Source organism: Hyla sarda, chromosome 3 (assembly GCF_029499605.1).
Source record: "Hyla sarda isolate aHylSar1 chromosome 3, aHylSar1.hap1, whole genome shotgun sequence".
Taxonomy (NCBI): Eukaryota; Metazoa; Chordata; class Amphibia; order Anura; family Hylidae; genus Hyla; species Hyla sarda.
The window spans coordinates 416,160,473-416,186,095 of NC_079191.1; the positions used below are offsets into that span (position 1 = coordinate 416,160,473).

A 25,623-nucleotide genomic window follows, 5' to 3' on the forward strand; every position below is an offset into this window, starting at 1 on the left:
GGGGTATCAATGCATAGCATATCTCGATTCCCGATTAGTGACTGTGATCAGAGAGCCCTTCCGATTCCCTATTTTATAATTATTTATCTGCATTTTAGAAGCCGTCTATTAAATCTAGAGAACAAGACTGTGGCTGATAATTTGCATCTCAGCTTCAGGGGCACCCAAACACCAGAAAGGAGACATACATACTAGGAGTGCCCAGGTGGACTACTACCACTACCATCCATCATGGTTATTCCTTTATCACTGTATCCCATCCAGAGTAACCAGATTGTGACCATCCCGTGACATCTGAGGACAACTACCCTCACCGTCCAGCCTCATTCCACTGGGCCTCTCTATCACATGCTCCCCCTGGACTGCTGCACTGACAGGTGCTTGGAACTCTTCTAAATGTGTCCATGCTATAAATGAACCATCAAGTTTAATTGTCAACTGTGCAAATGGACCATAATAAAATCTTTTATCTATGGTGGACAATGTTAGCTGTTACAAAAATACACATAATGTACATGCGTATAAATAATGTGTATGACAAAAAAGAACATACCACTTATTGCCCTTTTGCAAACATGTTTCCAGACACTCAAACTCATTACAAAAGGAGAGAAAAAAGAAGAGATACACCCTCATTGGGGTAATATATCCTTATATTGAAATAACGAACAATGTTTTGTGAGAACAGATATGAAGTCAAGGGCAAAATACTTCAATGTAATGTTCTGCAGTGCTTATTGTAAATCCGAGTGAATATGATCAAAAGTATTCTATAGGTCCCCATAATGTCATACAGATGTATAGGTTTCTATAGTGTTCCTGTTTATGTATAGAGGCTGAGGATTTCATCAACCCCCAAAAATTGAAATGGGAAAAATATGCTGCCATAGGAATACCGGTTAACGCATTGCAACAGCCCTCTGCTGGCTCCATTCATAGAATGCAGGCAGTAAAAACTGCACATAGATTTTGCTAACGTCAAGATGCCAGAAAAGCAAAAACAGTGGATTTACTGTATAATACCCGTGGGAGAATTTTTTTAAATTATTATTAACCAATGATGTCTCTTTGGGACACCAGGGATAAATAGGCTCCTTAGACCATCAAGGATGTTGGCATTATTACTTCTTTACTATCTTTGACTATCAGGAATGTTGACATTAACCCTAACCACAATGGTTATGTTCACACCACCAGTTAGCTTCATCCAGGTGAGCTTAGTCATAGGGTCCATTTGGTGCCACATAATGCAGCCAAATGGATCCTTTGCACAACAGACACCGATGGGTCCCAATGGATCCCATTGACTTGGATGATGTATGTCAGATTTTCTGTCTGGTGTCCATTGTTTTGAGAGAGATGAGCGAACGAAGCTCCCATATACAGAGCTGGACAGTGATGTGAACTTAACCTTACAGTCATTAGTGCTTTTGCCCCCAAAGATTTCCGTGGAAACAATGTATTTAAGCGCTTATCCAGCAAGCTATAATTGATGGACTATCCTCTGGATAGATCATCAATTTTAGACTGGTGGGATCTGAACCCATACTCACCACCCTTTCCAGCTACCGCACAGTCCACAGCATACAGGCACAGATAATGTCACTCATCTAGTGCAGATGAATAGGTTTTCAGCCTCTTGTGGTTACTGGCACAACACTGCGGGTGGCCATAAGAGTGATTGACAGGGCTAGGAACCAATAGCACTTTACTCTGTCAGTCCAACAACCAAGTGCTACATTTAACTGTAGAAGTTTCATTAAGACATGTCTATAGTTAAAAGTATTGGCAAATGTCCATTGGGCCTGATGGTCATTCCAGCAATGTCAAGGCTCCATGTGAAGAAGAATATTTTTTTTACAGGCTTAATAACCCATTAAAACACAAAACCACTCTAGGCCACCAGGAATATTTCACCCTAGCAACATTTAAAGGGGTGTTCCACTCATCAGCATTTGGAACATTTAGTTCTGAACGCCGGGAGCGGGCTTCGGGGGTCTCCATGCCCTCTTGTGACATCATGCTCCACCCCTCATGACGTCACACACCCCACACCCTCAATGCAAGTCTATGGGAAGGGTATGACGCCATCACGCCCCCTTCCATAGACTTGCATTGCGGGGGGGGGGGGGGGTAACATCATGAGGGGCGGAGCATGACATCTCGAGGGGGCGGGTCAACCCCGAACCCTGCTCCCTCCGTTCTTAACTAAATGTTCTAAACGTTGGGGAGTGGAGTACCCCTTTAATATTAACCTCTAGATGTTGCTATGACCTGATCAAAGGTGCTAAAGTTTCAAAGGGCTGTAAACATTAGACATTTGTCGACCATGTAACGTGTATGGGGGCCTTCCGACTCATCCCTCACAAATGATGTTGGGGAGAAAAGGACTGGGCATGTTGAATTTCAATTGCCTGATCTCGGTTCTCAGAAAGTCTGTCAACAGCTTATCCATCCTCACTCCATTTTGATTATGAGTATGGGAGGATCGAGATACATAGATGTCTTTTGTGTATGGCTACGTTAAAGGAGTACTCCGACCATAGACATCTTATTCCCTATCCAAAGGATAGGGGACAAGCTGTCTGATCGCAGGGAGTCTCTTTCCGCTGGGAACTCCTGTGATCTCCCTGCTGCACCCAGCATTCATTTAGAGTGTCAAGTGCCGCGCCAGAGGCGCGTGTCGTCACAGCTAAGCTTGTGGGGCTAAGCTGATTGCGCAACCCCCATTCATGTCAATAGGAGTCACGCAAATTGTGTAACTTTCCCGCTTCACCTGTTTTCGGCTTTCCCGACAACCTCCTGTAAACACGAAGAGCTGGCTAGAAAGCTGAAACAGTGAGGCAGGACAAACCCCTTTAAGTTCGAATCCCTCTCTATCTTCATGGTGGCTCATGAGACTACAAGGGGAAGTTGAAGACATTTTCTGTGAACAATTTTGGGCATAGCAGCCTTCTTGTTATAGGCAGCCAATAGGAATATGTGTCCTGAGTATTGTTACTTATACTATACCGCTGAAATCAGTCAAAAGTAATTGTCCAGTCTATTTGCTCAAATAAATATGTCACAACATGTCACTTACCACGTACATTAGGAAAAAGCATTGAGAAACACTCAGAAATCATCAAAGGGGGGGTTAGCATATAATATTGCAATTTTTGTATTATGCTGCATAAAGCACTCTCTCAGTAAAAAGCATGGCAGGTCAGGGAAGATCACAAAAACACCTGGAAAATTGGGACGGATACAAAGAAAGAGCCTTGCATTAAATGACCGCCATACTGGAACCAAGAGCACTGTTCTATGACACGGTCTATATACCTATGCGACTGTCATTATATCCAGCAATGGAAATGTGTTTGTATGATAAACACTTCAGGTATCATGAAAGACAGAGAGTCCGAGCAGCACAGGCAAGACAGGGAACACTTGGCCTATTTCTCTTTTTTCTTATTCTTGTTTCTTTTTTCATCTAAATAACACACTTATTCCTGAAGGCGGGTTGACTAATAACAAGGTGACATTGATTTGTAAATTACTTCTATATATAAATCTTAATCCTTCCTGTACCTATCAACTGCTGTATGCTCCAGAGGAAGTTGTGTAGCTCTTTTCTGTCTGACCACAGTGCTCTCTGCTGACACCTCTGTCCATGTCAGGAACTGTCCAGAGCAGGAAAGGTTTGTTATGATAAGTTGCTCCGGCTCTGGACAGTTCCTGACATGCACAAAAGTGTCAGCGGAGAGCATTATTGTCAGACTGGAAAGAACTACACAACTTCCTTTGGAGCATACATCAGCTGATAAGTACTGGAAGGATTAAAACATTTTCTGGTACCAGTTGATTTGAAAAAAAATTGTTTTCCACTGAAATCATTGACTCAGGTTGCGTGGTTGGACGTTGAAAATGGCAGATCCATTGCTCTGGGGTCCAACTCTTGTGGACTCTTTTTGGGCTTCCCCTTTCTGATTCAGATCCAGATGATTCTGCGGAACACCTTCTCTGCTCTGCCCCATCTAAGTGGACCAAATATCTGGCCTGTCTACCTACTGAAGTCTAAAATGCACTGCCTCTTAATATCCCTCAAGGTGTGGTGGATTAACTCTGCTTGAACTTCTCTGCTAGAGATGAGCGAACTTACAGTAAATTCGATTCGTCACAAACTTCTCGGCTCGGCAGTTGATGGCTTATCCTGCATAAATTAGTTCAGCTTTCAGGTGCTCCGGTGGGCTGGAAAAGGTGGATACAGTCCTAGGAAAGAGTCTCCTAGGACTGTATCCACCTTTTCCAGCCCACCGGAGCACCGGAAAGCTGAACTAATTTATGCAGGATAAGTCATCAACTGCCGAGCCGAGAAGTTTGTGACGAATCGAATTTACTGTAAGTTCGCTCATCTCTATTCTCTGCTCAAACCATTAAATATTTAGGAGTTAAGATTTCCTTGAATTATGTTTCTTTGTACCAACGTAATTTCCCCTTTATTCACACTTTGTGTTTCTCTGTTTCCTTGTAGAGCAGCCTTTGAGATGAACGTGTTGCAGAAATTGCTTTACTACAACTGAACTGCTGTAAACTTGGCCTATGTAAGTTCCACTCTCTGCACATGGCTATATTCAAATTTATTAAGAATAAGAAACAACACTGTACACCTATGTCAGTTTGGCAGGTGGGTAAGGCAATCCGGGACCTTGGTATTTTCAACTGGGGTTTCCGCCCTGTCGCTTTATGGTCACTGTTTATGGCTTATAACTAGAGATGAGCGGCATAGGCCATATTCAAATTTGCCAGCTTGAGGAAGCGCCAAACAGGCGTGAAACAACTTGTTCCGGAGCTCCTGCCTCCCCCCCCCCGCCTCCACTTGTGTATATGCCTTACGTACCGGTGACGGAATAAAGAGTTGTATTCCTGGTGAGTGCGATCCTCTTTCTTTGTCTTCATTTGAACTTTTATCCTATCTGTTTATGGAGACGCACCGCTATAGGCAACCCTCTAGCTAGCCCCGCAGCCCCCTCGTATGCAAAGAGTGCCAGTAGCCTTTATTTCTGGTAGTGCCGGGTCCATTTTCTTCTTACCTTGATATTCAAATTTGCGATATCTCGCGAATATACAGATGAATATTCGTCAAATATTTGTGAAATTCGCATATTCAGTTTTTTTGTGCACATGTGAAAATATATGCGCATATGCGAAAATATATGTGCATATTTGCGAATATTGAGCCCTCCCTTCTTTAATAGTATAGGGAACTAATGGGCTAGTGCAGTGATCTCCAACCTGCGGACCTCCAGATGTTGCAAAACTACATCTCCCAGCATGCCCGGACAGCCGTTGGCTGTCCGTGCATGCTGGGAGTTGTAGTTTTGCAACTTCTGGAGGTCCACAGGTTGGAGACTACTGCACTAGCCCCCCCCTTTGCCAATTCAATAAGCCCACTCCCCCTTTGCCAATTCATTAACCCCCACGTGGCAATTCATTAAACCCCCTCCCCGCCCTGTGGCAATTCATTAACCCCCTTGTGCCAATTCACTAACCCCCCTCTCCCACCCTGTGCCAATTTATTAACCCCCATCCCCCTGTGCCAATTCATTAACCCCCCCCCTGTGCCAATTCATGAAACTCCCCCTCCGCTGCTGCCTCACCTGCCAGACCTGGTCCCGACTCCATATCAGACATCATAAGGTCGGGGCAGGCAGCTCTTCTTCTAAGCGCTGACGGGGCACGTTCTGTATGACGAGGGACGTCTCCCAACGCAATGTCAGGGGCGACACTCGTCATCCAGAGCCGGCTTTCCGCAGGTGCTCACTGAGTTCAAGAGGCCGCTGCGCTGTGGGTGGTGAGCTGCGGGCGGTGAGCTGCGGCCATTTGGAACAGTGAGCAGCGGAGGCAATGGTGAGCGTCGGGGGGGGGGGGGGGGTAATTTGTGGTAATTAAAGAAAAAGAAATCTTGGGCAGCAAAGTGCCACCCCTGAAAAGTGCCGCCTGGCCATGGTTGGTATGGTGTTCTTTGGATACTACTTAGCATTCTTTCTCCTCCAAACACGACGAGTTGAGTTTTTACCAAAAAGTTCAACTTTGGTTTCAGCTGACCATATGACATTCTCCCAATCCTCTTTTAGATCATCCAAATGCTCTCTAGCAAACTTCAGATGGGCACGGACATGTATTGGCTTAAGCAGGAGGACAAGTATGGCACTGCATGATTAGAGTCCTTGGTGGCGTAGTGTGTTACTGATGGTAGCCTTTTTTACTTTGGTCCCAGCTCTCTGCAGGTCATTCACTAGGTCCCCCCGTGTGGTTCTGGGATTTTTGCTCACCGTTCTTGTGATCATTTTGACACCACGGGGTGAGATCTTGCGTTGAGCCCCAGATCGAGGGAGATTATCAGTGGTCTTGTATGTCTTCCATTTTCTAATAATGCTCCCACAGTTGATTTCTTCACACCAAGCTGCATGACTATTGCAGATTCAATCTTCCCAGTCTGGTGCAGGTCTACAATTTTGTTTCTGGTGTCCTTCGACAGCTCTTTGGTCTTTGCCACACTTTGGAGTGTGATTGTTTGAGGTTGTGGACAGGTGTCTTTTATACTAATAACAAGTTTAAACAGGAGCCATTAATACAAGTAATGAGTGGAGGACAGAGGAGACTCTTAAAGAAGAAGTTACAGTTATGGTGTTCGTTGGATGCAACTCATTGAGTGGGGCAAAGAAGTACCGTATTTATCGGGGTATACCACGCACCGGCCTATAACACGCACCCTCATTTTACCAAGGATATTTGGGTAAAAAAAGTTTTTTACCCAAATATCCATGGTAAAATGAGGGTGCGTGTGTGCGCGTGTACACCCCGATACATCCCCAGGAAAGGCAGGGGGAGAGAGGCCGTCGCTGCCCGCTTCTCTCCCCCTGCCTTTCCTGGGGTCTAGAGCGCTGCCGCTGCCCCTTCTCTCCCCCTGGCTGTCAGCGCCGCTTCTCTCCCCCTGGCTATCGGCGCTGGCAATGGGGCGCCGGCACCAATAGTCAGGGGGACAGAACGGGCAGCGGCGCCGATAGCTAGGGGGAGAGAAGGGCCGACAGAAGCGCTCTAGACCCCAGGAAAGGCAGGGGGAGAGAAGCGGGCAGCGACGGCCTCTCTCCCCCTGCCTTTCCTGGGGGTGTATCGGCGTATAACACGCACACAGACTTTAGGCTAAAATTTTAGCCTAAAAAGTGCGTGTTATACGCCGATAAATACGGTATTTAGTCAGCCACAACTATGAGAGACATAATGAGAAAAAAAATCCGTAAAATCACATTGTCTGATTTTTAAAGAATTTATTTTCAAATGATGGTGGAAAAAAAGTATTTGGTCACCTACAAACTAACAAGATTCTTGGCTCTCACAGACCTGTGACTTCTTCTTTAAGAGTCTCCTCTGTCCTCCACTCATTACCTGTATTAATGGCACATGTTTAAACTTGTCATCAGTATAAAAGACACCTGTCCACAACCTCAAACTCCACTATGGCCAAGACGAAAGAGCTGTCAAAGGACACCAGAAACAAAATTGTAGACCTGCACCAGGCTGGGAAGACTGAATCTGCAATAGGCAAGCAGCTTGGTGTGAAGAAATCAACTGTTGGAGCAAGTATTACAAAATGGAAGACATACAAGACTACTGATAATCTCCCTCGATCTAGGGCTCCATGCAAGATCTCACCCTGTGGTGTCAAAATGATCACAAGAACGGTGAGAAAAAACCCAGAACCACATGGGGGACCTAGTGAATGACCCGCAGAGTGCTGGGACCAAAGTAACAAAGGCTACAACAAAGTGTCCCCCTGCTTAAGCCAGTACATGCACGGGCCCGTCTGAAGTTTGCTAGAGAGAATTTGGATGATCCAGAAAAGGATTGGGAGAATGTCATATGGTCAGATTAAACCAAAGTAGAACTTTTTGGTAAAAACTCAACTTGTCGTGTTTGGAGTAGAAAGAATGCTGAGTTGCATCCAAAGAACACCATACCTACTGTGAAGCATGGGAATGGAAACATCATCCTTTTGGGATGTTTTTCTGCAAAAGGACCAGGATGACTGATCCGTGTAAAGATAAGAATGAATGGGGCCATGTATCGTGAGATTTTGAGTGAAAACCTCCCTCCATCAGCAAGGGCATTGTAGATGAAACGTGGCTGGGTCTTTCAGCATGACAATGATCCCAAACACACCGCTACGAAGGAGGGGCTTGGTAAGAAGCATTTCAAGGTCCTTGAGTGGCCTAGCCAGTCTCCAGATTTCAACCCCATAGAAAACCTTTTGAGGGAGTTGAAAGTCTGTGTTGCCCAGCGACAGCCCCAAAACATCACTGCTCTAGAGGAGATCTGAATGGAAGAATGGGACAAAATACCAGCAACAGTGTGTGAAAATCTTGTGAAGACTTATAGAAAACATTTGACCTCTGTCATTGCCAACACAGGGTATATAACAAAGTATTGAGATGAACTTTTGTTATTGACAAAATACTTATTTTCAACCATAATTTTGCAAATAAATTCTTAAAAAATCATACAATGTGATTTTATGAATTTTTTTTTCTCATTATGTCTCTCATATGATGAAAATTAGAGGACTCTCATCTTTTTAAGTGGGAGAACTTGCATAATTGGTGGCTGACTAAATAATTTTTTGTCCCACTGTAACTACATACCTGAACACCTAACTAACTACCTAGCTAGCTATCTACCTGCATTTTACTGAGCGTGACACCAATTGGGGCATTATAACATTTTGGGGGCCTATAGATGGGAAGATTGTATAGACTTGGAGAGGGCATTGAAAAATGTGGAGTCTAAGATGTTTGTCCTTTACATGCGGAAGCGATGAGTTTTGCCTGTAAGAAGTTGACGTGGAGATCTGAGCCAGATGGAGAAGAAAAGGAAAGTGGATGACGCAGATTAGAAAAGATGTCTCCTTTAAGTCCCTAGATAAAAGTAGGGCATTGTTAACATTTGGAATACTATAGATGGGAAGATTGTAAAGATAAGGATGAATGTTGGAAAATTTTCCCTGGTGTTCATGTAATACTAGTTACTCCTCTGGCTGCAAGCCTGTAAAGATTTTGTGGGCTGGCCTGGTTGGCACGTAGGGCATAGCATGAAGTCCGCAACACGACCAAATGGAAGCCTTACAAATCAAATACCAGGTGTCCCTTGCATGCTGAAGTGCTTAGAACCTGTGTAGTGAATACCTAGTATTTGATTTACCAGGCTTCTGTCATGTACGTTGTGGTTGCACCCTTTGACCTGTAGGGCTGGTATGCAGTCATTTCGAGGGCTGGTTTTTTTTCACAGTCTGGCCTGATAGTCGCTGAGCTGCAGTGCACTCTACGAGGTGCAGGTCTTTAGGTACTTCGGAAGCTACAACATTTCTAGGTTCAGTCTAAAGCCCTGGAAAGTCCTAGTTGTGCTGTGGGGTCCTTGCACAACCTTACCCTAAAGTCTCTGTTGTGGAGCTTCACAGATGTATTGGTACCCCACAGGGTTCTGGGATGGTGAAATCTATCTAATGGAAGGCTAGGAGCACATCATCCTTCCTCCCGCTTAATTACAACCAACTGGTCTAAACAGGATTTCCTTCCTCACAGGAGAGCGAGACTTGGCTAGGGGGGCTGCTCACACACCTTAATGTTTTCAGTACAATGTCATTTGTCAGTCTAAGTGTATGGTTATCTCTCTCACAACTAGTTAGCAAGGTGTAACAGTAGATAGGAGCACAAGATTACTTAATATAAACAGCATAAAGCAATGCCACATCACTACATATGAATAATAAGGTAGATATCCTACAATCAATGTGCTAGTTATATAGCACTCTGTAGTAGGACACTGCATTAGCCTAGTAGGACTTAAAGGGGTACTCCGGCGCTAAGACATCTTATCCCCTATCCAAAGGATAGGGGATAAGATGCCTGATCGCGGGGGGTCCCGCCGCTGGGGACTCCCTGTGATCTTGCACGCAGCACCCCGTTAACGGGTTGCTGCGTGCAAGATCACGGGGGTCCCCAGTGGCGGGACCCCCGCGATCAGGCATCTTATCCCCTATCCTTTGGATAGGGGATAAGATGTCTTAGCGCCGGAGTAGCCCTTTAATGATAGAGGGTCTGTATGTAAAATGTTTCTGTAAGTTTTTGCGTGAATGGAAATTGATTTATTTAAAATCATGACTATGAAAACAAAGGGCTCCCTTTAAGGATGCACAATCAGCACATAACACAACAAGTATAACATGCATATATAAAGTAAATAGTTTTTACACTGCATATCCTAGGCCACACGCCTTAGTCAGCGATTGGCTGAGTGTAATTCCAGTGGTTGGAGGTTGACGGCGTGCAGGGTGTACCGCTGCTATGAATTCAGCTCCTCTGCCTCGCTGTAAGCTCCGGACATCCTTTTCTTCCTCACTCTTCTGGTAGTGACCTGGTGTGTCTCCGGCATCTGAAGTCTAGCGTCCCCATTCTGGAGCGGGATAAAAGGCAAAAACCAGGCAAACACTTGCATTTGATTGTCGACAGACCCTATATCAGATTATGCAAAAATGCACATGCATGCTTATTTTTGGCCTGGCCAGCTCATAGGAGAAAAGACTCTATGCACATGGTGTTGAGGGAGAAACCGGGGAATACTATTTGAAATAGTCTGCTCCACCTGAACATAATAGCACTGGTATCCAACAATTCCATCAGTTCTTCTGACCCCTAAACCACTACCTTTTATTGTTGTCAAATACCTTAGTAGCAAGTGCGCAGTGTGCATATTGCACAATTATTTATGTGACACTTGAGTAATGTCCCCAGATCACACAGTTTTCATACTCCAAATTCTTCTTTAAAGGGCTACTCTGCCCCTAGACATCTTATCCCCTATCCAATCTGCATGTTGCACCCAGCGTTCGTTTAAATCGTTGGGTGAAGTGAAGTCACGGCCATGCCCGCTTGTGACATCACGGCCACCCCCCCTCAATGCAAGTCTATAGGAGGGGGCGTGGCAGCCGTCATGCCCCGTCACATAGACATGCATTGAGAGGCGTGGCTGTGACGTGACGAGTGAGGCGTGACTGTGACGTCATGATCCTGCGCCCCGCATCACCAGTCATCCGGCACAGAGCGAAGTTTGCTCCATGCACAGGATGTCTGGGGTGCCGCAGCAGAGATAGGGGATGAGATGTCTGGGGGCGGAGTATCCCTTCCAGTGCTTCTCCAAGCCTTTCTTCTTCTCCAAGCAGGTCCTATTCCAAATCCTTCTGATGTCCAGTGACACTGGCAGGCTATGCTGGTGCCACTGCTTAGAGTGGCCATCAGCCCTGAATACAAAAGGGCAGCAGGTGCATGACAACTAAAACTTAAAGACAACACACCCATTTATACATAAGGTGAATGCAATTCTGAGTGTTACTACTCCTAAGACTACAGATCCGGAAGTAAATTACTAGGGATGGTCACGTAGGTAAACAATCCTACCATAAAGAAGGAATGGGCTCAATTTTTCTCTTGTCTTTAGACCCAGATTATATGTATGCCATCTATCTATCTATCTATCTATCTATCTATCTATCTATCTATCTCTATCTACTTACCTTTAAAATATACAATACAATGCAACACAGTACAACACAATGTAATGTCTTCACCATGTTGTTGAAATATCATAATTGCTTAGTTTCTCCATTAATCATAGGTTCTTACACCTTTCACAACCCAAGGCTGTATGTAAATGTACTTACTTTCCAAAATACTCAATCTATTAATCCTATTGACTTCCATAAATACCAGCAATAAATAACATTGCATTAGAATGTTCTTCATTGTAGCAGACGAACAATGGAGCTCCTGAAGAAATCTTGCCCGGAACATCTTCGCCCATTCAAGCAGTCTTCCATGTTTGCATCTCAGCAGTAATCAGCAAACAAAGATGCACATCACAACAACATTGTCCTATTCCGAGAGACAAAAGACGAGTCGCCCATATGGCACGGATCTTTCCATTATGTATATTGAATGCGCGGTTGTGTCGAACACAGCTATCTATTGATATACCTAAAAAAGAAAAAAAAGATCATACAGTAACTGAAACATTCTTTGCCCCACCTGTTTCCATGTTTTCTATGATGACTATAAAGCTGCGTCTTCACAGATTACTGCAGCTGACAGATGTTTTTTTAATTAGAAGAATTCAGGTAGTGTAATGAAATGACTGAAAAAACGAGGAACCGAACAAAGAAAAAGAAAGAGAACACGGTGGCTTGTCACATTACAGCTGTTGTCTGGTCGGCCCGTTCTCATAGATGCTATACTGAGAAAGAAAAGAACATATTGGAGCAGCTTTTCCAACTTTTTGGACCTGATATGCTGAAGGGTCACAGGTTGGGGAACACTGACAAAGAGTCTATGAAGACTGATATGAACCGTCTGATAGTGTGAAAATTCGCCAACTCTCTGCCCTCACCCACCATCAAAAGCAACACTATATTATTAGAACAACAGTCTATAGGGAAAGAGGTTGACACTGTCCCACACACTGCTACCCTAGACATAGGCTATTGAATTATACAATGGAACAGACACCAATCTGATCGTGATGGTGCTCAAATCCCATAAAGGAACACCCACATCAACAATACAAAATAAAGAAGAAAGGGAGGCAGTTACTTTATCTTGATCGGTCCTTTATTTTTAGTGCATACATGCAGGGATGACAAACTGACAGAGACAGGTGCAGTTACAGCCATTTCACGCCTATCCAGGCACTTCTTTTGGTCAGGCGTGAAACTGCAGTAACTGCACATGTCTCTCTCTTTTTGGCATCCCTGTGTGCAGTTTGTATGCACCAAAACTAAGGGACTGATCAAGATGAAGTGAGTGCCCCCTTTTCTTCTTTCTTTTGTATTGACTATATTATTAGAATAACAAGAAAAACATTGCAATACTCTGGGCATTCCCAAAGGTCCAAACATCCTCCCACCTTTTCACACTACCCCTGATCGGCATTTGATCTCAAATCAATGGTTGAGACTGTGTTAGTTTAAGGGCTCGTTCACACTATGAAATCTCCGCCTGGAGAAATTCCATTCTGCCAGCGCTAGGATGGCAATGCAGTCTATGCAGAATTCAGCCAAAAGAATGAAAATGTTCATTCTTTTGGCAGAGTGTAGTTGCCAACCTTCGAGGACCAGGGTCTGACACAATAATGGGCCCCAAATTACGGCAGAAGACAATACCTATTTGTAGCCATTCATTTGCCCCTCAGGTTTATTCATTATCGTTGATGAAGTGTCCAGTGTGTAAAATAGTACAAATACAGTGGTCCCTCAACATACAATGGTAATTGGTTCCAGGCAAACCATTGTTTGTTGAAACCATTGTATGTTGAGGGTTTCGTACATGAATGCGCAATGATACTCACATGTCATCATGGCTCCGGCCCCTCAGTTTGTGGCTCCTATACTGCTGTGTCACTACATCGCCACTGCCCTGCGCCATTGCTCTCTGTCGCCATCATCACGTCACCGCTCATGCCACCCCTATGGACAACGGGGCGGCGACGTGATGATGGCAACGGAGAGCAATAGCGCAGGGCAGCGGCAGCAGAGGAGCGGAAAACTGACGGGGTGGAGAAGCGGGGACATGTAAGTATCATTGAGCAGGGCACATGGGGCACATTAAAATGCTATCCAGCAGCTGCTGAAGCGGTAAGCTTCAGCTGTTCAGCTGTTGTTGCAATGCCCCCCCCCCCCCCCCACACACACAGAAGCATCGTATGTTTAACCAGTTCATGGTGTTGGTGTTGGAGGAGACATTTTTGAGGTTCTCCCTCCTTCTATACAGCACATTGTATACGTCCATTTGTAATTGCTTCATACTACAGTGGTCCCCCGACATAAGATCGTTTCAACATACGATGGCCTACCAGAGGCCATCGTATGTTGAAACAATCGTATATCGGGGCCATCGTATCTCGGGGGACCACTGTACTATGAAGCAATTTCAAATGGACGTATACAATGTGCTGTATAGAAAGAGGGAGAACCTCAAAAACGGCTCCACCAACACCATGAACTGGTTAAACATTTTTTCACAAACGTTCATTTTTGTAATAATTTTTTTTATAGACTGTACAACTTTAATAAGTAAAGTCTAGAAGGAAACAAACATACCATAATGTGCACCCAGCTACACGACCATCCTGGGCACCACGGCTTCTGTTCATCTCGCTCATTCTTGAAGTTGACCTGATTAAGACAAGCATAAAATGTGTATTGTCAAAATTATTGAGGAGCAATCTGACTGCGAAGGACAGAAAGCCAATAATCAATGGCCGCAATATGCTGCTTAATGTGAGCAAAGAAATTAATTAGGCTTAGATGTGTGATTAGAAGTAGGACACATGAAGCCATCATCTGGGTTACAGCTCCGCACTGCACAACAACAGACAATGGGAAGGCAAATCGAGCCGAGCCCCACGTCATCCATAGGGGAGAAAAGAGGCAACAGCAGGGAAGACTTTTTTTTCGAATAATAATTTCTCCTAATTTATTCAACCTAATGGAATACTTTACATAAGACTCCTGGACGTCAGGAAATTTGTATGAAATTTTTAACCCCTTAAGGGTGCATTGATTTTACAATTTTGCATTTAAATTTTTTCCTCCTTGCCTTCTAAGAGCCATAACTCAAAGAGCCATCATTTTCCACCTCCAGACCCATAGAAGGCCCTCTTTTATGACTAATTTGTGCTTTGTAATGACATTATTTCTATAACTAAATTTATTTAATTAAACTAAACACACAATTTAGTAAATTTTGTGGGGTATCGATTCATTGCAGTGCACTTCAAAGTTAAAATGACATGTTATCCTCAATGTGTAGGTCCATACGTCTACAATTATACCCTATATAAGTTATGTTTTGTTTTATTTTACTACTTTTATACAAATAATAACTGTTTTCATAGTCCTGTAGGGGTTTTTGAAGCACAGAGAGTATGTGGAAGTGCTAGTGTTCTGCTGATATTTTATACATAAGATTGTGATGCCCTTCAGTTTCCAAGGTAAACATGCAATGACCAGGTTATGGAACCTAAACAGACCCCATAAAGTGACTTGCCTTTACAGATTAAAATCCAAGAGGCATTATGCTATGGGTTGTTACCTATATGTACAATAAAGAATATATAAGAGACTGGCTGCACAAGTCTCACCCAGGCTTAGCAGATGTGATACAGCATGGCAGCGCTTGACTTTGCACCAATGAAAGGAGGGAAAGGAGGGTAAGCTACACTCTTCCCTGTGGGGGGGATACAGGATATCTGTGGAGGAGGACCTGAATGAGGAGGAGTATAGGCAGCAAGTGTCAGAAGTTGAACCGGATCGGTGCAACCGTGGCGGTGTGACAACAGAAGTTTACAGTTGCAGTAGCGTCACTGTCACCTAAGCTGATCAAGCAGGACTATGTCTGTTATGATTGACAGGTGTTCTGGCCCTACCTCGGTTACGGTCTTCTTCACACACACTACCCTTCTGCTCTAAACCTCCACACCTGGTTTCCACGTCCTGTCCAATACTATATAGTCATTATCAAACTCCTCCTCAACATCCCGCCACTCCTCTCAGCATGAACTTCTGATGTCTGATGATGGGCTCCTTGCTCTCCATTGCAACACACTCCAAAGACTGACTATCCTCACACAACTCCCCTTTGTGGCTAGTGCTGTCCTTCTGCGGGGGGGGGGGGGGGGGGGGGAGGTAAGACAGAGGTGATGGAAGAGACAGTCTAGGCCAGACATTTCCACCACACCATGTAATTATAGACGATGAGAAATCCACTGACGCATAGTTCCACGTCATCATTAGTGTTGAGCGGCATAGGCCATATTCGAATTCGAGATATTTCTCGAATATATGGACGAATATTTATCATATATTCGCTAAATTTGCATATTTGTAATATTCGCGGTATATTTCCGCATATGCAAAAATTTGCATATGCGAAAATTAGCATATGCAAAAATTAGCATATGCAAAAATTAGCATATGCAAAAATTACCATATGCTAATTTTCATATATGCGAAAAATTTGCACGTCAGTCTAACACAGTAGTATTAGAGCCTTCTTTACACCACATAAGCTGGAAGCATAGAGGGATGATCACTGTGATGTGTACTGTGAAAAAAATTAATAAATAAAAAATTAAAAAAACGAATATTCGCGAGCAACACTAGTCATCATCAGACTCTTCCTCCTCCTCCTGAGAAGACTTTGAACAAGTCAACCAGTCCACAAGGACCTAATTATTCTTATTATTCTTCTGAAACCAGACAACCCCTGGAAGACAGTGAGAACTTTAGCTTGTTGATTCTACTGCTATTACTACCACCAGGCTTCTGCTGCTATCTGTACTGGTGCTAATACTGCCATCAATATTTTTTTTTCTGATAAAGATTTAGAGGTTATTTTTATTTTTGGGGGTGATTTGTCACTCACCTACCAGTCAACTTTCATTCTGTATGCTAGAAATACATATTTATGTTAAGCCCAGCTACAAATACTATGTGTTTTTTCTTTTTTTTTTTTTATAAAATATGCATAACTTGGCCTGAAATGTCTATTCCGTGTTCACTCTCACAGCTTATAAATGTTAAATCAGGTAGAAATACTGTATGTTTGATTAAACCCAGAAAATACATGTAACTTGTGCTTAGATGGTTGCACCGCGATCAATGGAAATGGAAGGCCCTCAGAGCTTAATTTCAAGTGTCATAGCAAAGGATCTGAATATTTCTGTCCATACAAAATTTTAGTTTTTTCTTTTTAATAAATTAGCAAAAATGTCAAGAAATCTGATTTCATTATGGGGTATTGAGTACAGAACGATGGGGAAAAACATGATTTGTTTTTTTTTTCGGCACATGGCCACAACATAACGAAATGTGAAAGAAGTGAAAGGGTCTAAAATACTTTCTGAATGCATTTTATTTGCCAGTCCCATTTCTGCAAGGACCACAAGAAAGTTGGGCTAACACCGATCTGCAAATAAAAGGGTGCCAGTCACATTTTGTCGGATTTGCTTACAGTCTGCCTGTTGTTTAGTGTTTTTGGTTGGCTATTGATGTACATATAGCTGCATTCCATTGCTCCATTTTGAGACAATTTGCACCAAAACTGTAGGAAAACCTTTCGTAAATAAGTCTGGCGTAAATTTGTCGGTCTCAAAGCGCACTAAGGAAGCAAAAATCCCTACAAAAAGTGTCGGCCTTCAGTTTCATAATTCTGGGCCGATAAGTACCTCTTGACCATGCCCCGTCTGACAACACTCAGTATAAGCCTGCTTTATAAAAGTCCTATCTCGCAAGTGTCTGACATTACATTATAAGAGAGGCTCCGCGGCTCTCGAAGATGACGGACGGCTTTGTTACACAACAGCCCTAGACTTCATTTATGGAGATAACAGGAGGTGAGCAGCCGACGGACCATGAGATGAATCACATGAAAGCCGCTGAGTCTGAGATGGGAATTATGTATTACGTGCTATATATAGAAGTTTTATGAAAGAATCTTACACACAACCTAGAAGACTTATCATTCTAGTTATAGTTTGCAAAAATGACCTCAGATTCATGTGAATGGGGCAGAGCTGCAGAACTAGGCACAGCCACAAAGGAATGTAAGGCGCTGTGGAGTCATGGACCATTCATTGTGCCTATCGGATGGGGTCCTCCATGCATTTTACTTTGATAGTCTCTGACACCTCTGTGTAAGTCTGTGTTTTTTAATCAACTGGTGCCCTAACAAAGTTAAACAGATTTGTAAATTACTTCTACTGAAAAAAACTATAAGACTTCCAGTACTTATCAGCTGCTGTATGCCCTGGAGGAAGTTGTGTAGTTCTTTTTCTAGTAAAACACTGTGCTCTTTACTGACACCTCTGTCCATGTCAGAAACTGTCCAGAGCAGTTGCTAATCCCCATAGCAAACGTTTCCTGCTCCGGACAGTTCCTGACATGGACGAAGGTGGCAGCAGAGATCACTGTCAAATACTATATTTCAACCATAGATGTTAAACAGTCATTGGTCAAACCATTGTTTGACTCCAACAACATGTGTACTTGGCTTGGTGGAACATCTAGGAGATGAGTTGTTACCAGAAAGTTTTGGCACTGTTTATGTCTGAATCCAACCAGTCGGAAAAGATTGATATAATCCAACCTGGCTGGTCTAAGCCAATGTGGGGTACTAACTTAAAGGAGTACTCCGCCCCTAGATATCTTATCTCCTATCCAAAGGATCCCCCTACTGCACCCGGCATTCGTTTAGAGCGTCGGGTGCAGCGCCGGGGGCTCGTGAAGTCACGGCAGTGCCCCGCTCGTGACGCCACTGCCACGCCCCCTCAATGCAAGTCTATGGGAGGGGGCGTGGCGGTCGTCACGCCCCTTCCCATAGACTTGCATTGCAGGGGCGGGGCGTGACGTCACACGGGGTGGAGTCGTGACACAAGATTGCGGGGGTCTCCAGCGGCGGGACCCCCTCGGTCAGACATGTTATCCTCTATCCTTTGGATAGGGGATAAGATGTCTTAGGGCCAGAGTACCCCTTTAAAAAATTGCTTGCACAATGTTAAATTATGTTTTTTCCATCTCTGTTCTCTTTAACAATACGCTCCGCTGTGTCATCAAGACTTTTTTGTTACAGATTTTTTACAGTGTTTTCTCTGTTCGGAAGTTTCAGCTTTATCCTTGAAATTTAATTAAACTAGTGGCCATGGCCAGCCACTACTAATTGTCGCAATGTTTCCCATTGTTGGAATGGAAGCGTAGTCTACTTATGTACCCTGCAGCGCAGAGGGCTCCAAGGTAGTAAGAAAACATCCTATAAAGAGATTTTAGTGCTGTTTTATTGCTGGTCTGGCTTGTTTAGCTCTGAGGGAGGACCTTATGACTTTGATTCCATTAGAGTTATCTTATATTCGCTTCGCCTTTTATAAAAACTGGGATTAGGATACAGACAATGATACATTGTACAGTAAATCACCTCTAGAAGTTCACCTAAGCCATTGTTCATTGTTTGTTTTCTTGTTACCTTGGTGTAATGGCTATCTCTACCATGCATTTGAAAAGTTTTCATACCCTTTTACATTTTCACATAATGTTATCTTGTGGCCTTGTGCTAATATAAAACAAACAACAAGATTTCCCTCCATTATTGTGCATTCAATACCCCAAAATAAGAATGTGAAAACCGAATGTAAGAATTTTTTGCACCTCTATTAAAAGGGAAAAGGGAAATTTCTCATGGACAGAAGTATTCAGACCCTTTGCTATGACACTGGCTCCCATTTCTCATGATCATTACTGAGATGTTTCTCCACTTTGATTGGTGACGTGATTTGGAAAGACACAGCCCTGTCTATATAAGGTCTCACAGCGAACAATGCATATCAGAGCAAAAACCAAACTATGAGGGGGAAAGAACTGCCTTTATAACTTAGAGATAGGATTTTGTGGAGGCACAGATGTGGAGAAAGGTAAAGAAAAATGTCTACTGCACTGAAAGATCCCAAGAGCACAGCGGCAAGTGGAAGTAGTTTGGAACAACTAGGACTCTTTCTAGAGCCGCCGCTTCACCAAACTGAGTAATTGTGGAAGAAGGGCCTTGGTAAGAGAGGTGACCAAGAACCCAATGGTCACTATGGCTGAGCTTCAAAGGCACTGTGTGTAGATGAGAAAAACTTCCAAAATGTCATCCTTCATTGCAGCCTCCATCAATCTGGGCTTTATGGCAAAGTGGCCAGATAGAAGCCTCTCCTCAATACAGGCACCACCGATCACCTGCCCAATACCATCCCTACAGAGAAGCATGGTGGGGGCAGCATTATGTCTGGAGGAGATAAAAAGTAGTAAGCTCTGAGAAGCAGTGTGAAGTCAACACTGTTCATATATCTGTGTGAAGTCAACACTGTTCATATATCTGTGTGAAGTCAACACTGTTCGTATATTTGTGTAAAGTCGACACTGTTTGTATATCTGTGTGAAGTCAACACTGTTCGTATATCTGTGTGAAGTCAATACTGTTCACATATCTGTGTGAAGTCAACACTGTTCGCATATCTGTGTGAAGTCAACACTGTTCGTATATCTGTGTGAAGTCAACACTGTTCGTATATCTGTGTGAAGTCAACACTGTTCGTATATCTGTGTGAAGTCAACACTGTTCGTATATCTGTGTAAAGTCAACACTGTTCGTATATCTGTGTGAAGTCAACACTGTTCGTATATCTGTGTGAAGTCGACACTGTTCGTATATCTGTGTGAAGTCAACACTGTTCGTATATCTGTGTGAAGTCAACACTGTTCGTATATCTGTGTGAAGTCGACACTGTTCGTATATCTGTGTGAAGTCGACACTGTTCGTATATCTGTGTGAAGTCGACACTGTTCGTATATCTGTGTGAAGTCAACACTGTTCACATATCTGTGTGAAGTCGACACTCTTCGTATATCTGTGTGAAGTCAACACTGTTCGTATATCTGTGTGAAGTCGACACTGTTCGTATATCTGTGTGAAGTCAACACTGTTCGTATATCTGTGTGAAGTCAACACTGTTCGTATATCTGTGTGAAGTCGACACTGTTCGTATATCTGTGTGAAGTCGACACTGTTCGTATATCTGTGTGAAGTCGACACTGTTCGTATATCTGTGTGAAGTCAACACTGTTCGTATATCTGTGTGAAGTCAATACTGTTCACATATCTGTGGGAAGTCAACACTGTTCGTATATCTGTGTGAAGTCGACACTGTTCGTATATCTGTGTGAAGTCGACACTGTTCGTATATCTGTGTGAAGTCAACACTGTTCGTATATCTGTGTGAAGTCGACACTGTTCATATATCTGTGTGAAGTCAACACTGTTCATATATCTGTGTGAAGTCAACACTGTTCATATATCTGTGTGAAGTCAACACTGTTCTTATATCTGTGTGAAGTCGACACTGTTCCTATATCTGTGTGAAGTCAACACTGTTCTTATATCTGTGTGAAGTCAACACTGTTCGTATATCTGTGTGAAGTCAACAAGGTTCGTATATCTGTGTGAAGTCAACAAGGTTCGTATATCTGTGTGAAGTCAACACTGTTCATATATCTGTGTGAAGTCGACACTGTTCGTATATCTGTGTGAAGTCAACACTGTTCTTATATCTGTGTGAAGTCGACACTGTTCGTATATCTGTGTGAAGTCGACACTGTTCGTATATCTGTGTGAAGTCAACACTGTTCGTATATCTGTGTGAAGTCGACACTGTTCGTATATCTGTGTGAAGTCAACACTGTTCGTATATCTGTGTGAAGTCGACACTGTTCACATATCTGTGGGAAGTCAACACTGTTCGTATATCTGTGTGAAGTCGACACTGTTCGTATATCTGTGTGAAGTCGACACTGTTCGTATATCTGTGTGAAGTCGACACTGTTCGTATATCTGTGTGAAGTCGACACTGTTCGTATATCTGTGTGAAGTCGACACTGTTCGTATATCTGTGTGAAGTCGACACTGTTCGTATATCTGTGTGAAGTCGACACTGTTCGTATATCTGTGTGAAGTCAACACTGTTCGTATATCTGTGTGAAGTCAACACTGTTCATATATCTGTGTGAAGTCGACACTGTTCGTATATCTGTGTGAAGTCAACACTGTTCATATATCTGTGTGAAGTCAACACTGTTCATATATCTGTGTGAAGTCAACACTGTTCGTATATCTGTGTGAAGTCAACACTGTTCGTATATCTGTGTGAAGTCAACACTGTTCACATATCTGTGTGAAGTCGACACTGTTCGTATATCTGTGTGAAGTCAACACTGTTCGTATATCTGTGTGAAGTCAACAAGGTTCGTATATCTGTGTGAAGTCAACACTGTTCATATATCAGTGTGAAGTCAACACTGTTCATATATCTGTGTGAAGTCAACACTGTTCATATATCTGTGTGAAGTCAACACTGTTCATATATCTGTGTGAAGTCGACACTGTTCGTATATCTGTGTGAAGTCAACACTGTTCGTATATCTGTGTGAAGTCGACACTGTTCACATATCTGTGGGAAGTCAACACTGTTCGTATATCTGTGTGAAGTCGACACTGTTCGTATATCTGTGTGAAGTCGACACTGTTCGTATATCTGTGTGAAGTCGACACTGTTCGTATATCTGTGTGAAGTCGACACTGTTCGTATATCTGTGTGAAGTCGACACTGTTCGTATATCTGTGTGAAGTCAACACTGTTCGTATATCTGTGTGAAGTCAACACTGTTCGTATATCTGTGTGAAGTCAACACTGTTCATATATCTGTGTGAAGTCGACACTGTTCGTATATCTGTGTGAAGTCAACACTGTTCATATATCTGTGTGAAGTCAACACTGTTCATATATCTGTGTGAAGTCAACACTGTTCGTATATCTGTGTGAAGTCAACACTGTTCGTATATCTGTGTGAAGTCAACACTGTTCACATATCTGTGTGAAGTCGACACTGTTCGTATATCTGTGTGAAGTCAACACTGTTCTTATATCTGTGTGAAGTCAACACTGTTCATATATCAGTGTGAAGTCAACACTGTTCATATATCTGTGTGAAGTCAACACTGTTCATATATCTGTGTGAAGTCAACAAGGTTCGTATATCTGTGTGAAGTCAACACTGTTCATATATCAGTGTGAAGTCAACACTGTTCATATATCTGTGTGAAGTCAACACTGTTCATATATCTGTGTGAAGTCAACACTGGCCAGTAGAACTAATCTGCAGAAAGTGATCATTACAACCACTGAAAACTAAATACCGTTCAAGTTATGTTCTAGTTAATGTTCAAGTATGGGCTTGGCTCCTTTTGCTGGTCCAACTTACCATTTCCATTATGGTACAGGAGGACCATGCTATAGTCAGGTAAAGGTCTGTAGAAGTCCCCTGGGCATTGGATTGTATCTTATGTTCTATTTGGGAAAAATTGAGGCCATAAGAGAAAGCTGAAAATTATACAGCTACATTATGATAATTAATTCCAGATAGTGCACAAAAGTCTTTCAAACAGTACAATGAATACCACAGAACAGTGGTCCCCAACTAGTGGCTTTTATTCCTCATCTGTGTGCTCAATTTAGGAGCCCTGAGTAAAGACCATATACATGCACTATAAGTTTAAATGCTTTATTTGTTTAGTTTTTAAACTTAAAGGGGTATTCCGGTGGAAAACTTTATTTTTTTAAATCAACTGGCTCCAGAAAGTTAAACAGATTTGTAAATTACTTCTATTAAAAAATCTTAATCCTTCCAGTACTTATCATCTGCTGTATTCTAGGAAATTCTTTTCTTTTTGGATTTCTTTTCTGTCACGACCACAGTGCTCTCTGCTGACACCTCTGGCCATTTTAGGAACTGTCCAGAGTAGCATATGCTTGCTATGGGGATTTTCTCCTGTTCTGGACAGTTCCTGACATGGACAGAGGTGTCAGCAGAGAGCACTGTGGTCATGACAGAAAAGAAATCCAAAAAGAAAATAATATCCTCTGTAGTATACAGCCGCTAAGAAGTATTGGAAGGATTAAGATTTTTTTTTTTTAATAGAAGTAATTTACAGATCTGTTTAACTTTCTGGCATCAGTTGATAAAAAAAAAAAAGTTTTCTACCGGAGTACCCCTTTAAAGGAGTACTCCACCCCTAGACATCGTGAAGATCGTGATGTCACAACTCCGCCCACGTGTGACTTCACACCCGCCCCCTCAATGCAAGTCTATGGAAGGGGGCATGACAGCTTTCATGCCCCCTCCCATAGACTTGCATTGAGGGGGCGGGTGTGATGTCACACATGGGCGGAGTCGTGACATCACGATCTTCCGTTCTCGTGGTCGGGATGGTATTAGCCTGAGGGCCTCCAGCGGTTCTGGAAGCCATTACAGGTGGGTGCCGCATGGTAGAATGCGGGGGTCCCCAGCGGCGGGCCCCCGGCCATCAGACATCTTATCCCCTATCCTTTGTACAGGGGATAAGATGTCTAGGGGTGGTGTACCCCTTTAAAGGGGTACTTCGGTGCTTACACATCTTATCCCCTATCCAAAGGATAGGGGATAAGATGCCTGATCGCGGGAGTCCCACAGCTGGGGACGCCCGGGATCATGCACCCGGCACCCCGTTTGTAATCAGTCCCCGGAGTGTGACGTCACACGCCACCGGCCCTGCGGTTGACTGTAATCAGACCCGGAGCGAACTGATTACAAACGGGGTGCCGCGTGCATGATCCCGGGCATCCCCAGCTGCGGGACTCCCGCGATCAGGCATCTTATCCCCTATCCTTAAGATGTGTAAGCACCGGAGTACCCCTTTAAGGCCCCCAATACCCATTTGAAATGTTTTGGCCAAACCTACTGATTTCAGTGGGACTGGGTATCTATCTAATGGATATGGGGGGTCTCCCAACTGCCCGATTTTTTTGTTCTTGAAGAGGTAAGCCACCACCAGAGGAGTTTGGCAGCAGTTTAGTCCTCCTCGCTCCATTCCTAACACATAGCTGAATGTAGAGGGATCGGGAGAGACAATGATGGCATGTTAATGGGTACCTTTAGACTCTGTGTCTGGAGGATCCACAGTACATCTGCACCAATGTCCGCAACAATAAAATGCCATTGGGGGTTTGTTGAAGATTTTGACTTACTCGTAGAAGTCAAAGGGGAAAATCTGCAACCAATCCTCAATGCATCTAAATCATAAATTGACATGCGTATTTAAAGCAGTATTCCAGCCATAGACATCTTATTTCCTATCCAAAGGATAAGGGATAAGATGTCTGATCGCGGTGGGCCCTCCACTAGGACACACCTGCAATTTCCGTGCAGCACCCTGCACTTTATGCCGGGCTGCTACTCCAGGCTCGGAAACCTTGGTGGACTGGAGATGGGATGTCACACCACGCCCCCTCGTGATGTCACGCTACGCCCCCTCCATGCATGTCTATGGGAGGGGGCGTGATGGCAGTCATGCCCCCTCCCATAGACATGCATGGAGGGGGCGTGACGTGACATCACGAGGGGGCGTGATGGCACAAGGGGACATGGTGTAATGTCACGTCTCTAGTCCTGGAAACAAAGAGTTTTCTGAGACTGGAGCAGCAGCCTGGCATAGAATGCCAGTGCTAAACGAAGATTGCGGGGGGTCCCAGTGAACTGCAGTTTCCGGTCGACTGCGTTTTCGTCCGTATGCGGTTTCCCGACCGCAGGCAAAAACGTGGTCGACCGCGTTTTTGCCTACAGTCGGGAAATCGCATACGGCCGAAAACGCAGCCGACCCGAGGCTGCGGTTCACTGCAGTCGGCTCATAGACATGCATTAAATATGGTTCCCCTATACGGCTGAGTGCGGGCGCCGCGATTAAGCCCCGCCCCCTCCTCCCAGCCGTATACGGGAACCGTAAGTACAACACGTGGTGTGAAACCACTCCAACCAGGACACAGCAATCTTATGGTATGCCCATAGATATTCCAGTCTTAGGGTCCTATTACACAATAACAATTATTGGTCATACAAACAACCCAGTGATTGTTCTTGTTGCC

At 43.7% G+C, this 25,623-nt stretch overlaps 1 long non-coding RNA gene across 1 annotated transcript in view; it reads right to left on the bottom strand.

The window, feature by feature from the left end:
* Positions 1-11,697: 11,697 nt before the first annotated feature.
* The window catches only part of LOC130363025 (uncharacterized), a 95,568-nt gene continuing 81,642 nt past the window's right edge, over positions 11,698-25,623 (bottom strand). Inside the window, exons 2-3 of the long non-coding RNA XR_008891683.1 lie at positions 14,183-14,257; positions 11,698-12,065 (exon numbers count right to left, since the gene is read on the bottom strand). This is a non-coding gene — a long non-coding RNA (uncharacterized LOC130363025). The remainder of the gene's footprint in view (positions 12,066-14,182; positions 14,258-25,623) is intronic.